Source organism: Scyliorhinus torazame, chromosome 20 (assembly GCF_047496885.1).
Source record: "Scyliorhinus torazame isolate Kashiwa2021f chromosome 20, sScyTor2.1, whole genome shotgun sequence".
Taxonomy (NCBI): domain Eukaryota; kingdom Metazoa; phylum Chordata; class Chondrichthyes; order Carcharhiniformes; family Scyliorhinidae; genus Scyliorhinus; species Scyliorhinus torazame.
The window spans coordinates 30,624,027-30,636,323 of NC_092726.1; the positions used below are offsets into that span (position 1 = coordinate 30,624,027).

Genomic DNA, 12,297 nt, shown 5'->3' on the forward strand with positions numbered 1-12,297 from the left:
TTACGAAGGATGGGCCTGGCCTCATTGCCGCGGAACGCTCCAAGTAGTTGGACCGTACCGTACCACCTGTCCTTTGTGGAAAAGTTTTTGAAGGAAAACACCTTTGACCACAAGGCAATGAAGCAGTGGTCAACACGTAATGTCGTCGAGCAACGAGTATGTCACACCTGTGGCAAAACGGGGCATGTTGCCACAAACTGCAGTGTGACCTTCTGCAAAAACTGCAGGCAGGAGGGACACATGACTAAGGACTGCAAGGAAGACAAGTGCTGCAACCTGTGTGGGGAGGCCGGCCATCTTTACAGGGCCTGCCCGAAACGCGGGGCGACATACGCTCAAATCATCAGCAGCGGAGTCAAAAAGATGATCAGAGAGGAGGTTCATACACCCTCCCCGAAAAAGATACCACGGCACAGAATACGGAAAAGCAACAGAAGGGCCCTCAACAAAAAGGGGAGGACACAGCACGCACTGACAACTCAACCCCAACCTCATCTGACAGGGAACACTCAATGGAAGAGGATGGGACAAAGAACAAAGAGCCCTGGGAAACAGTGAACAGGGACAAACGAAAGAGAAAACAAAAAAACAAACTGAAGAACCCCATAATGGGGAGTGGCACAAAGCGACACCTTTCAGCCAGCGGACTTAGTGCCGAAACCTCCTCCGACGAGGGTAAACAAGCCAAGGATCGGCCTCAAATAAAGAGGCAAAGCACCAACGTGGAACGGGAGGCACAGACCCCCCAGACCACAAACCGGGAAGAAAATAAAACCCGCCGAGACAACCAACCCCTGGCTCATGGGAACACCAATATGACCAACGGCCACCAAACGCCGGACATCGAAAACAAGGTCACAGACCAACCCCCGAAAGTAACAAGAAGCAACAACCCAGGCGAAGACCGGCCTGCAACCCCAACACCAACTGACTGCCACAACGGACGCCAGGGCTACACTCCCGCGCCCCCCCCCCCTCAATACATCTGCATCAAGTTCACTAGCCAGTGCGGACCAGGACAGTTTTCTGAGCCCTGCAACTGTGCTAAAGTTTGCGAGCAACACCGGCATGCTGGGGAACATTCAACAGCTGGAACAGCCAACTGTAAAGACTCTGGACTCTGAGACTGGTAAATCTATCTTTTTATAATGGGTTTAAAAATTGCATCCATAAATGTGCGAAGCATCAAAGATACTTCGCGGTGTGTAGCCACACTCAACTATTTGGCAAATGTAAAAGCTGACCTACTGTTCCTGCAGGAGTGCGGAATTCCGCACCTCAGTAACTACAGGCGCTGGTCGAGCTGGTGGTCCCACGGGCCATCCATCTGGTCAGGAGGAAACGACTGCCGCTCCTCCGGCCTGGGTATCCTGCTGCGGGGAGGCAACTTCACCATCTCCGACGTTAAGGAGGTGGTGGGCGGGCGCCTCCTCGTAGCAGACGTGAAATACAAAAACACCCCTCTCAGACTTATTAATCTGTACGCCCCGGCCGTAAAAAGTGAGCGGCTGGCAGTCCTTCAGCAACTCCCACTGCTGTTGGCCACCTCCAAGCCGGTCATTCTGAGCGGTCACTTCAACTGCATCATCGATGCAACTGAACGATCTGCCGGAGCCGACACAAACGAGACGCGACGTCCAGACTCCTGATGGAAACGGTAAGAGACGCCAAGCTGCTCGACGTCTGCAGAAACCCTGCAGACGGCGCGCAGCGTAGATACGCATGGTGACGGCCAGACGGGTCCGTCCGCTCCAGGATAGACTTCTTCTTTGTGTCCCGTGCTTTCACGGCCATGTCCAAGATGTATGGCCGGTGTTCTTCTCTGACAACATCCTCCTGCTGGCCGACTGCCACCTGCTGGAAAACCAGGCTGCAGGCAGGGGGACATGGAAGCTGAATGTAAAACTGCTGACCCCTGAGAACCTCGAGGAACTCGAGAGGGATTACAAAGGTTGGAGAACCGTGAAACCCCTCTATGAGGCTCCACATCTCTGATGGGAAGCAATCAAGGGGAATATCAAGAGGTTTTACATCCTCAAGGGCGTTCAAAAGGCGAGAGAGAGACGAGGGGATCATGTCCAGGCTCCAGAAAAGTATGCAGAATTTGCTCCAGCTGCAGTCGATGGGGGTGGATGTCAAGGAGGATCTCCAAGAGGTGAAGAGCCAGCAAGCCTCGCTCTACACCTCGGAGGCCTCCAAGGTTATCTTCCGTTCCAGAGTCCGCTCCGTGGAGCAGGACGAAAAGTGCTCACGCTTCTTCTTCCAAAAGGTGCACAGAGACACCTCTGTGATCAGCAGCCTGAAGGAAGAAGATGGCCCTGAAAAGTCATCGCAGTCTGACGCCCTGAGGATCAGCCAATCCTTTTATGCCGGACTGTATGACCTGAAGCCAACAGATAGCACTGATTCCCAGACCTTCCTGTCGACTATCACGGTGGTCTTTGGCGAGCTGGAAAACCTGGACAAACCACTAACTCTGGATGAGCTGACAAAGGCCGCCAAGTCCTTCGAGACGAGTAAAACTCCCGGAAGCGACGGCTTACCGGTTGAGTTGTATTCGGCTCTGTGGAACTGGATGGGCCCAGACCTGCTGGAAGTGTACGAGAGTATGCTTCTGGAAGGCAGCATGTCAGAGTCCATGAGGAAAGGCATCATCACCCACATCTACAAGCAGAAGGGGGAAAGGGAAGAAATTCGAAATTGGCGACCCATTTCACTGTTGAATGTGGATTCCAAAATTCTAGCCAAAGTCATCGCCAATCGGGTCAAGTCTGCTCTGGAGTCGGTGATCCACCCTGACCAGACCTGTGCTGTTCCTGGCAGGAAGATCTCTGAGAGCCTCGAGCTACTCAGGGATACGATCGCCTATGTGCAGGACAGGAGGGTGGTCACATGCCTCGTCAGCCTTGACCAGGAGAAGGCTTTTGACAGAATATCGCACACCTACATGATGGATGTGCTCTCCAAAATGGGGTTTGGGGAGGGAATTCGCAATTGGATCAAACTGCTCTACACAAACATCTATAGCGCAGTCTCAATCAATGGGTGGGAATCAGAAAAGTTCCAGATAAATCCGGAGTCAGGCAGGGCTGCCCTCTCTCCTCTGCCCTTTTTGTGTGCTGCATAGAACCTTTTGCCGAGTCCATCAGGAAGGATCCGGGTATAAGATGAGTGACGATCCCAGGCAGTGGAGGCATACAAGTCAAGGCCTCCCTGTACATGGACGACGTTGCCGTCTTCTGCTCGGATCCTGCGTCAGCACGCAGGCTCTTGACCACCTGCGACCAGTTTGAACTGACCTCGGGAGCCAAGGTAAACCGTGGCAAGAGCGAGGCCATGTTCTTTGGGAGCTGGGCCGACCGGTCCTTCGTCCAATTCACTGTCAGGTCAGATTACCATGGGATATGGTTCGGAGCTGCTGGGGCATGCACCAAAAACTGGGAGGAGCGCATAGCCAAGGTAAGACAGGAACTCGGCTGGAGGGAGCAACGCTCCCTCTCCATTGCGGGCAAAACCCTGGTCATCAGGTGTGAGGTGCTCTCGGTGTTACTGTACGTGGCGCAGTTCTGACCCTACGCCACAGCAGTCACCCGGGCCAACTTGAAATTCATCTGGAGATCCAAGATGGACCGTGTCCGAAGGAAGGAGAAGGCTCTGTAAAGTCATCGCAGTCTGACATCCTGAGGATCAGCCAATCCTTTTATGCCGGACTGTATGACCTGAAGCCAACAGATAGCACTGTTTCCCAGACCTTCCTGTCGACTATCACGGAGGTCATAGGCGACAGCGAGCTGGAAAACCTGGACAAACCGCTAACTCTGGATGAGCTGACAAAGGCCGTCAAGCCCTTCGAGACGAGTAAGACTCCCGGAAACCTCTGGAGAAGGGAGGGCGGAACGTACCCAACGCCTCCCTCATCCTGTTGGCCACTTTTGTGTCCAGCTGCATCAAGCTGTGCGTGGACCCCAAATATGCAAACACCAAGTGTCACTACATACTGAGGTTCTACCTGTCCAACGTTTTACGAAGGATGATCCTGGCCTCAGTGCCGCGGAACGCTCCAAATCGTTGGACCGTTCCGTACTACCTGTCCTTCGTGGAAAGATTTTCGAAGAAAAACACCTTTGACCACAAGGCAATGAAGCAGTGGTCAGCACGTAATGTCCTCGAGGCCCTCAGGGAAAAGGAGACCGTGGAGGACGTTGGATGGTTCCCTGAGCAGACTGCCAGAGTCATCTGGCAGAACGCCTCATCACCAGAACTTTCAAACAAGCACCAAGACCTAGCTTGGCTGGTGGTGAGAAGGCTCTGCGCCAATGCACGCTGCCCTCGGAGTGGCTGTGTGGGAAATGAGACGGTCACACACCTCCTTGTGGAATGTGCCTTTGCAAAGAAGGTCTGGCGAGAGATGCAGTGGTATTTGTCAAGGTTTATCCCGAGCAGCTCTGTGACACAGGACTCTGTGCTCTACGGACTGTTTCCAGGGACACACACCGAGACAAATATCAACTGCTGCTGGAAGGTCATCAACTCGGTGAAAGACGCTCTTTGGTCTGCCCGAAACTTGCTGATCTTCCAGTGCAAAGAATTGTCCTCGATCGAGTGTTGCAGACTGGCACATTCCAAGGTCCAGGACTACGTGCTGAGGGACGCACTCAAGCTTGGGGCAGCTGCCGCCAAGGCGCAATGGGGAAAGACCACTGTGTAAGGTCCTTCCAGCAAATGTACACCGAGGGCCGGGTAACAGTGTAAAACCCCTCGGTCTGGGCAACCAACACTCCAATGTATAAAAGAAACATGACGATGTAAATATTTAAGAAGGAATTGTAATGTAAAGAGTGATATGTGTATAATAAGATCAAAATTGAATGGAAGAAAGTCAAGGCAATGTGTAACTCTGACGGAAATGTAGTCAAGACAATTCGAAATGCTCTGTAATGCTCATGATAAATTTTATTAATAAAGTATATTTTTTTGAATAACATTTTTAAAAAAAATCTGTTCTTATCAGTATAATATCTGATGTGTCCTCTATCTGTGGACCGAATATTAAATTGAATTTAAGATTCGGAGATCGTGCAGGGGCTTGCTCCTAACACTCCACGCATCGACCTGGTCTTGCCATGCTTCCGGGAATGGTGCCTTCACCCCGCTTTGGGGAGCAAAGGTGCGAAGGCAGAAAATGGCGCAAAACCTGCCTTCCCCTTTTCTGTCTTGTCTAGTTATCTCATCCTGACTAATTTAAGGCCTTTCAGGCTCCAAAGCATTGCTAGCTTTTCTGCTGGCGGGAGCTTCGTGCACGAATGTTGCGAGCCGGTGGACTCGCGGACGTTCGGCAGCCAGGGTCCGTTTTCGGCTGATATGCGCACAGATTTCCTGCTGCTTTTTACAGGCCTCTCACCCTCACCCCCGGATGCCGACTTGCCTTCTCCTCATTTCACTGACCAAAGCCCTTCATCCTGCACAACAGAGAAGTGTGGCGACAGACTGAACGGCATCCTGATTTGGATGTAGGTGTACCTTCACGGTGTCTCTTTTCATTCTCCTGACTCCACGACCAACACGCCAGGGTGGAGCTCAGGGGGACTAGACATTGCCCCCTGTTGGATTCCGCCAGTACTTGCTGCTTGCACGGATTGCCCTTTGTTCGGCAAAGGTGGAGGTTTCTTCGACTCCCTGCGTTGGGTGTCACTGGGCCTTCACAGCGTCTTCTTTCCTTCTGGTGACGACAGTGGAAGGCGTGCCAGACGATGTCTCCCTGTTGTGTTTTTCTGGTTCTGCATGCACAGACTCCACAGTGCTCGGCCAAGCTGGAGATCTCTTGACCAACCATGACCGTAGACTAAACGTTCCAATGCACAGTCGAGCGCAGCAAGGTGCACCTGAATGTTGGTGGGCGAGGAGGACAAGAGCCATAGCCGGGAAATATTGGCTATCGCTTCTCGGCCTTTTGGCTTTGATCAACAGTATATTGGATCAAGAGAAGCTGAGGATTGTGATGTAGATTGGAGAACACAGAGGGATTGAAGTCGTCAAAGAGAAAACGTTTGGAGCTCGGCTGCTATTGGTGGATCTACATGCTGGGCTAAGCTTCTGGTTTAGGCCTAATGCCGATACAGTTTAGACTCAACGTATGAGCTATGGCTGCAACTGCATCCCGACCACCAGGCTGGGGAGTGCGAAACACTGTCCGATTCACAGCGAAGAAGGCGGAAGGGGAGTCACCTGTAGACCGAAACTTCTTCGTGAAGCGGGTGCTGCTCGAGTGCTGCGGGGTTCAAGCAACAGATATCTTCTGCTTGCAAAACCTCCCCAACAATGGATATTTTGATGTCACCTTCAAGAGTGTTGCAGCGTGCATCAAATTCTTGAACGTGTTCAAAGAAAAGGGCAAGCAAAGTCCCCTGTTTATCCTGACTGCGGAGCCTCTTTTTACGTTACCGTCGCAGCAAAACCGGGTTGTTACACTGCACACGTACAAGCCCCACGATCCCGTGTCTGATGTGCTCACGTTCCTCGCCAGGTACGCTGAGCTGAAAAGTGACAGCGTGCAACTGATGGACACCTTTGGCATCTGGACAAGTGAGCACCAGATCAAGGTGACTCTGAGAACAGAGGGCGGCGGAACCATCCTGCAACCCCCCTCCAGTTCCGCCATTGGAGTAAATCGTGGCTACCTCTACTACGTGGGACAGCCACGAGTATGCCACACCTGTGGCAAAATGGGGCATGTTGCCGCCAACTGCAATGTCACCTTCTGTAAAAACTGCAGGCAGGAGGGACACATGACTAAAGACTGCAAGGAAGACAAGTGCTGCAACCTGTGTGGGGAGGCCGGCCATCTTTACAGGGCCTGCCCGAAACGCGGGGCAACGTACGCACAAATCATCAGCGGCAGAGTCAAAAAGGCGACCTCAGAGGAGGTTGATGCCACCTCCATCGACAAAGACACAACAGCGCAGAATGTGTAAAAGCACCAGAAGGGCCCTCAACAAAAAGGGGAGGCCACAGCACGCCCTGACAATACAACCCCAACCTCATCTGACGAGGAACACTCAATGGAAGAGGATGGAACGAAGATTCAAGAGGAATAAAAGGTGAACAACATTAAACCAGCTGTACCGCTCCGTGGAAATCTCAGAGACAACCCCAGACAATGAGGCGCTGAGATGAATGTGTGTTTAAAAGGTGCGGGATGCAGAATGTGCCGGTGAAAAGGCGACTGCACCTTTCCGCTGTGTCTGTCAATGAATTAAAGACTCAAATCCCTCTCTGTCTCAAACCTCTGTCAGTGTGGCTGATTCAACTGCTTCAAGGCTGCCGCCTGCTGGTGGTTCACAGCCGCTGCAGGCGCTGCTCTGCGGCCAGAGAGACGTCGGCGGCTGTTTCCCGTCCCGGCCGCCAGAGGGCGTGGGTCACTCTCCCAGAAGCCGATGCTGCTTCCGCTCCTCCCAGTATCACCTCCTGTCCGCAGCCCGGCCCGGCCGCTGCTTGTTGGCGGAACATCCGGTTCCCGGTGTTGGGCGGGGCATCCGCCATGTTGCCGTGACGTCACCTCTCCACCCACCGGTTATTTCACAGAAAAGAGGAAGAAGCGGCTGCTGGGAAACGGGGGAGTTGACTTAAATTCAGAGCCGCCCCCAGGAAATGAATTAAAATCAAATCAACAGGTCATTTCATAACCCAGTGACGGCTGCGGGACTGCGCATGCGCCGCCGCATCCCCCAGAGTGCGGCCAGAGGAGCCCAGGTTTGAAAAATAAATCAAATTGTCAAAAACAGATCAAAACTGGAATCGAAGCTTCAGAACCGAGAAGGAAGAGGAATTCAGACGGGAGAGGATGCGAGTAATTATAATCATCAGATGCAAATTAAAATTCAAACATGCGCCTGTGCTCATGTGCGGAGGGGCTTTCCCCCAGAGGACAGCGCGCGGGCCATCACCTCAATGAAGCCGTTTCCCCTGGCAACTCAAGATTGCCGCCGGCCGTCTCCCCGGCAACTCAAAATGGCGCCGGCCGTCACACCGAGCAGCTCAAGATGGCCGCCATCCTCAGGCTGTGGTTGTGGCGCAGGCGCAGTGGCGACTCCTGCAGCCCATTGTCCAGATTGGATGGAGCAGGAGATGGACAACAATTCCCTAAGGCAGAGACTGGCCAATGGCAGCATCTTTATTGACAAAACCAGTTCACATTGACTGAGCTTCAGCTCAATCTCAATGATGGCCGTTGACCAGCTCCACATTGAAACCACCGCGCCATCCACGGTGAAAAGTCCTTCTTACAAAGTAGACGTCTATCCTGAGATTGGACATTGCCCGTGACCCACAATATAACAGAAATTCCAAACTCAAATCACACGCAATGTGACAAAGGGCCACCCAGGCACAACACCAGAGTTTGGTTTGACCAACACCAATGTGTGTTTGATTCTGGTGCCACGCACTCCGACCTGGTGTGGGATCATTCTGAGGCAGAGAGACATCAGGATAACATCAGACGAAACATTGTGCCTTTTAATCTCTCTCCCTCTGACAGTCCCCGAGCAGGTACAACACGGCCATTAGACAGCCGTTCAGGTTGGGTGGATTGGCCATGAAAAACTGCCCGTTAATGTCCAAGTGTGTGCAGGTTAGGTTACTGGGTTATTGCGGTCGAGGGGGGTGGGCGGGGGAGTGGAACTCGGTACAGTACACTTTCGGAGGGTTGGCGTAGACTCAATGGGCCAAATGGCTTCCTTCTGTAATTGGAGTCATAAAATCATACAGCACAGAAAGGGCCATTCGGCCCATTGCGCTTGTGCGGGTCATAAATGAACAACTAACCATTCTAATGCCGTTTTCCAGGACTTGGCCCATAGCCTTCTATGCCGTGTAGGAATTCCATGTGATTCCATAAAATGTGCTCTTGATATCCATGATGGATTCTACTTCCACTTCAATGTCAGGCAGTATATTCAGGACAATAGTCACTGACTACATTAATACAATTCCTCAGTCACCTCTGTCGCAAAACTATCGACAACCGCTTCATCAGTGACCTTCCCTCCATCATAAGATCGCTGATAATTGCACAATCTTCAGCACCATACACAACTCCTCAGACAATGAAATGGAAAATGTGATCATACGAAGCAGGTCAGGCAGCATCTATGGAGATGCAAACAAATTACTTGAGTTATATGACACAGGAGTGCATCAGAAGCTCAGCAGATTGATTCTTGGGAGGGAAGATTGTCGCCTTGGAGAGATTGGGTTGACAGCACCTGCATTCACTAGAATTGAGAAGAATGGGAGGGAATCGAATTGAGCCGTATAAAAAACTGACAGTGCTGGAGAAGCTGGATGCAGGGATGTTCGTTATTCTGGTTGGAGGCTGGGGAAGAAGAAGGTGTCACTGCAAATTATTTCTATTTAAATAGTCACCCAATGCCCTCTTGAGTGCCTCGATTCAAACCTTCCACCAATGTGCCAAGGGCAGCATGGTAGCCTTGTGGATAGCACAATTGCTTCACAGCTCCAGGGTCCCAGGTTCGATTCCAGCTTGGGTCCCTGTCTGTGCGGAGTCTGCACATCCTCCCTGTGTGTGCGTGGGTTTCCTCCGGGTGCTCCGGTTTCCTCCCACAGTCCAAAGGTGTGCAGGTTAGGTGGATTGGCTATGATAAATTGCCCTTAGTGTCCAAAATTGCCCTTAGTGTTGGGTGGGGTTACTGGGTTATGGGGATAGGGTGGTGGTGTTGACCTTGGGTAGGGTGCTCTTTCCAAGAGCCGGTGCACACTCGATGGGCCGAATGGCCTCCTTCTACACTGTAAATTCTATGAAAGCAAATTATTTTACTCCCATCATTCAAAGCTGATCCATTGTCCATCAAAAAAATCAATTGCTTCAACAAATGTACGGAAATATGATATCCTTTTGCGCTATTCATGACCATATTGTTATGGGCGAGGCGTTTTTAGAACCCGAAAATCTATCATGGAGTTCAACCAACCTCTCCCTTTAATGGATTTGTTGCTTTTCCTAGCACACGGCTTTTTCCCGAGGTGTAGGATTGCAATTATGGATACGTGGGTTTTTAAACACAAAACACTTTTATTCCATGAACTCAACTTAACATCTTAAATAAACATTGGATCTCTTAACACCCTTTTCTTCAAAGATAACTCAGAAAATATTGCAACAGTAAATAATTCCTAAAAATGTTCCTTCGAACTTCCAAAAGACTTAACACCTTCAAACAAAATCACATCAGGTTGAAGGCTTTACTTTAAATCACCCAAAATGATCCACGGATAGTCTTTCATGGCAGAGACCCAGCTCACTGTAAAGCACAGAAACACACAAGCTGCTTTTCAAACTGCAAACTTCTTGAAACACACAGACACACACAAGCTGCTTTTTAAAACTGCAGCTCTCTGGAAACACCGAGACACAGACACGCTCTTTTTCCAACTGCAAAACAAAACTGCAAAATGGCTGACCTGACCTCAGCTCCACCCACTCTCAGACATCACTGTTTTCTTAAAGGTACATTGCTTCAACATCCATGTCTTAAAGGTACTCTCACATGACAATGTCCTGTGTTTCTATGTTACACCGATATTGTATTTTGATCAGATCACTGGGGTTGTGTTATCTGGTCGAAGGTTTTTCCAGAAGGAAATCCGGTGGAGGAGAGGTTGCGACATTATAATTCTCTTGGGCAGCCAGATTGCAATTGCAGGTAGGCTATTACTAGGCCAAGCATTACCCCGCCTCCTGTTTCTGACCCCGAAAACCTCTACCGCAGGGATAACCTGTCAGTTCTTGCCAGGTTGGGTGAAGTATCTATTAAACTATCAAGAAAAAGATTCTTACATTTACAAGTTCAGGACAATTACCAACACACCATACCCTAGCCTAAAATTACATCAGTGGCATTGGAATGGGGAAGATTATGTATTCCTTAAAAAACAAACCCACAAATAACAAGTCAAATTTGTTATTGAAGTCAATGCCTGGACGATCATTTTCCAGCATCCCATAATCAGACGGGCATCCCCCAGAGCCGAGGGGTTAGACAAGCAAAGTGAAAGAGAATACATTATATTTAATGGAGTGTGTTTTGACACATAGAAGTGTCCCCAACAAAACTGGAGAGTAAGGAAGATGGAGGATATTCCTTCAGACACTATCGCAGAGGCAGACGTCTGTCAAAATATTAATAGTAAGTGTGGGAAACATTTGCAATAATTCTATACATGATTAAGGAGAATGAAATAAATAGTTAATTGGTCGATCATTTTTACAACGCACTGTGGGACATGGTCTGTGTGGGTATGTTGTTACAAATGGATCTTCCATCCTTTTTTTTAAAGAACAACATTGAACGAAATGTCCTTGTCACTAGGTTATATATGCGGTTGTAAAAAAAACATGTAAAAAGTTCTCCCATATTCTTAGAGGTTTTGCCTTTCGCCATAGCTTATATTTTACCATTCTGACAATTCAGAAAAATAACAATAAATGTATAAATTTCCACTTTGAGCATTGTATCTCAATTAGAATTCCGTGAAGGTTTCGTGGCCAAATCCCGTGAAACCCCGTTGGCTTCATCAACAGACAGCCCCTTCCTACACCACCAACCCGCCACTCGCTGACACAGAGACACAGCATCTGCTGTCAAAAATAACGGCCTTTGCGATCATGCGCTACATAATGTTCCAAGATGCAGCATGCAGTGGTGGCATTTCAGGCCTTAACACAGGGAGCATGTTGTGGGCCTCGTTTGGAAGGATGGGGTTGAGGGGCAGAGGGGTAGTGGTGCGGTGCCCCAGGATATAGTGTGATGCTGTCCACAGTTGTCTTCATAAGATACCGTAAATCATGCTCGATGGTTGGAAATATGAAGGCACGGCTAGGGAATAAACAGAGAATTTGGCAGCCCTCAAATAGTAAAATTATTTGATGAAAATTGGCCAGGACGGGTAACAGAGAGTTTCATTGAATGGCTGTTGGTCAACAGAAGTCAAACATGTATTACTGTGTGAGTTCTGATATGCGGTCACTGTATGTATTTTGGGACATTAGTTAATACTGAGGTAATTCTTCAGCAACTCATAAAACACTGATTTAAAAAACCATAAAATGAAAAATATATTTCTTCCCAGAGATGTGAGACGTGAGAAATTTTAGTTGCAAAACATATGTTCCGCATCCGGGTATTGCCAAATGGATAGAGAAATGCTGATGGCGTCTAAAAGTCACGAACTCTTGCTGAATCAAAATTCTTAAAGTGACTCGACAGGAACAGAACTGCT

At 49.6% G+C, this 12,297-nt stretch overlaps 1 non-coding gene across 1 annotated transcript; it reads left to right on the plus strand.

Annotated features, from left to right (window-relative positions):
* Nucleotides 1–4,966: 4,966 nt before the first annotated feature.
* On the plus strand, nt 4,967–5,149 carry LOC140397400 (U2 spliceosomal RNA). The gene has a single exon (XR_011936853.1). It is a non-coding gene; the product is annotated as a U2 spliceosomal RNA (small nuclear RNA).
* Nucleotides 5,150–12,297: the final 7,148 nt, after the last annotated feature.